Below are 3,118 nucleotides of genomic sequence, written 5' to 3'. Positions count from 1 at the left end.
CTTTTTTTTTTTTTTTGGCCAGGGCCAGGTTTGAACCCGCCACCTTCGGTATATGGGGACAGCGCTCTACTCCTTTGAGCCACAGGCTGCCCCAAATCACTATTTCACTTTGAAAGCTTCCATCTCCTCTGCCAAATAGGGATGATAATACTTTGCTTCACAAGGTTGCAAAGATCAAAAGATATGTTGGTGGAAGTGCTTTGCAAAAAAACGTTCACAGTATCACTACAAACACAATTGCAAAGAGGTACAGAGCGCAGCCCCAAGATGTACGAGTCGCCCTGGTGTGCTTGTGAGCCATAAGCGGGCGGAGCCAGGGTGGTTCAGGCTCCACCTCGAGCCGCCCCAGCCTCTGCTCCTTCCCTGTTCCTCCCACTTCCGCGGGCACCCAACCATGCGTCTCCTGCGTGCTGACGTCAGGTGCGTGCCCCTGTCCGGCGGCCGAGGAGACCCCGTGCAGTGCTGCCAACGCCCCGGTGGAGAAGCTGAGGTGAGTGCGGGGCCCAAGGCTCCCCAGGGGAGCGGCTCCTGTCCCGTCATATTCCCGCGGTGCCGTCCCCGACCTCCGGTCGTCCTCAGGGACATCCCATCTTTGGGATCCCGGGGAGCCAGGGAGCGCGGGGGATAGGGCAGCGCCCGGCTTGCTCTGCGCCCTCCGGGCGAGCGCGGGTCCGTGTTCTGAAGGGAAGCCGAGGGGAGGAGGTCGTGGCGGGGAAGGCGGGGGGCACGCGCCGTCTGAGAGGTGCGCGGCTCGGGCTGGGGTGCCGACCGGTGGGCGCGGGCGGGGCCGGGCTGTCACTGGGCAGTGGCGGAAGGAAGGGGTCACACCCATCCCGGCCGCCCGGGCTCCCCTCCCCCTCCAGCCCGGCCCCGCGGGCTCCCGAGGGCGGGCGACCAGGCCGCGACGCCGAGGGCCGCGGGCAGTGGAGCCGCTCTGGACGCCTGGGGTGGGCTGGTAGCCGGGGTTCGAGGGCTGGGCTATGCCCAGGCGCTCCCTCTTGGACTTCCTGCTTCGCCCGGCGCCGCCGCGGACATTTTGCGGCGGGCTGGGGGAGGGGAGCGGAATTGCAGCCGCGGCGGGGAAGTGGCGGCTGGGAGGGGGCGGCCTGCGGACTGTTCCAGGCTGTGCCTGCGCCGCGCTTCCCTCTTGCCTTTCGGCCGGACGCCCCATCCGTGCAGGGTGGGTCTGAGCTCGGTTTCTTCCGTCTCCTTTATCCCTGCCTTAGATTGAGTTCCTAATGTTTCCATTTGCTTTTCCAAGTCTTTCCCTGCTTATTGAACTGAAGCTTCCCTTTCAGGGAGTTACCTAGCTATCTCCCGAAACTATCGTTCGGCCGCTTGCTTAATTCCTCTTACTAGGGGGACATTTTCTTTGTTCGTTGTTTTTTTCTCCCCTTTAAGTCCAAGAGAAATGCAGTGTGGAAGATTACGTCATCGCAATATAAGGGGTGAGAGTTTTAACTCATACAAGTCAGGGACTCATCAAATGAATACAGCATTTTGCAGCCTTAGTCGGTAACCCAGAGACTGACTTCTCTGCTTGCTTTACAACGCATCGTATTCAGAGATGATTTTATGAAATCTTGTAATTTTTGTTCATAGCCACTTTAAATACATCTAAAAGTCAGGAAGGTTTATAATCTCAGGATTAGCTTGTGCCAGGGAATAAAGTGTAAGACAACACCTTCTACAGCCACTTGCGTAGGCACTGACTTTAAATTTAGGTCCCCTTGACTGTACTTGAATGAAGTAAACTTCATCGTGGGACCAATTCTTAAGTCCAAAAAGACTGACCAGACTGGATTCTCACGTACAATTTATTTCTTGCTGAGAACCTACCAACCTAACTCAAGTTGCTTTTTGTGGAAACTGTTGAGAAGAGCCATCAGTTTATTTTATGCCTAATCTTTGCTTGCTAGACATTTTAGTTTTGATTTTAACAACAAGTTTTGGATTTTTAACCAAAAGAACTTGAGTAATAATTTCCGGACTTTTGCAATCACAAGTTTTATTAAATTTTATTAATTTACATCTTAAATTTTATTTTATTTTATTTTTTGAGACAGAGTCTCATTTTGTCACCCTCGGTAGAGTGCTGTGATGTCACAGCTCAGAGCAACCTCAAACTCTTGGACTCAAGTGATCCTCTTGCCTCAGCCTCCCAAATAGCTGGGCCTACAGGTGCCAACACAGTGCCCAGCTATTTTTAGAGATGAAGTCTCATTCTGGCTCAGGCTGGTCTCAAACTTGTGAGCTCCAGTGATCTACCCACCTGGGCCTCCCAGAGTGCTAGGATTACAGGCGTGAGCCACAGCACCTGGCCAACATCTTAAATTTTAAAAACTTACTTGACTAAGTGGTATGGTAGCACAGATGAATATTGGCTTTGTAAAGCAAACACATTTAGTTGTGTAATGCATTGTTATAAGGATAGGTTCATGTTAGAATATGTACTTTCCCATTGTTTCTCATTTGTATAGAGAGAGCAGATTGTTCAGAAATTCTTGAAGTGTGGTAGGTTCAAATCAGCTTTCTGCAGTATGTAGGTATTATGGACAATTGGAGATGTGTAGATAGATCTTTTGACATACATTGGTTAGACTTAAATGAGATATCTTCAGGAATATAAAATTGTAATACTTACCTAGAGTCTTTTTTCTTGAGTTTTCTATACCTAAGAGATATATATATATATACACATACACTAATTTGTATCTTTTCTTTTAAAATATAACCAAATAGTTTGGATTTATAGGTTTTACACTGAAACCCAAAGCTAACAGATTGGTAATTAACTCAGTATTGTTAAAATAAAAATGAGTTCTTTTTAGTGTATTTCTTCAAGACCTGAAAGGTATTACATCCTCTGTTAATCCTTAAAATGTTTTCATATTATATCCAACACTTGTGCTTAAACTTAATTTTTGGAAATCTAAATCTAAGGCAGATGTTACAGCCTACAGTAGTGAAACAAACATCAGTGAGATTTTTAAAGCCCACCAGGACCAAATCTTGAAATTTTTTCTAACTTCTAACTTAGAAGTTAGAAAAGATTTGTTTTCCTTTGTTAGGATACTTTTCTACTTGTAATTTTATGATCTGTTAGAAAAGCATTTCT

At 47.8% G+C, this 3,118-nt stretch overlaps 1 protein-coding gene across 1 annotated transcript in view; it reads left to right on the top strand.

Annotated features, from left to right (window-relative positions):
- Window positions 1-365: 365 nt before the first annotated feature.
- The window catches only part of CDC42 (cell division cycle 42), a 50,691-nt gene continuing 47,938 nt past the window's right edge, over window positions 366-3,118 (top strand). Inside the window, exon 1 of the mRNA XM_003783817.3 lies at window positions 366-490. The gene's annotated coding sequence lies outside the window, so the exon portion shown is untranslated. The remainder of the gene's footprint in view (window positions 491-3,118) is intronic.

The sequence above is a fragment of the Otolemur garnettii genome, unplaced genomic scaffold, assembly GCF_000181295.1.
Source record: "Otolemur garnettii isolate 467f Iridium unplaced genomic scaffold, OtoGar3 scaffold00009, whole genome shotgun sequence".
NCBI lineage: Eukaryota > Metazoa > Chordata > Mammalia > Primates > Galagidae > Otolemur > Otolemur garnettii.
The sequence above is the reverse complement of the archived record's forward strand: the minus strand, read 5'-3'. Positions and strand labels throughout refer to the sequence as shown.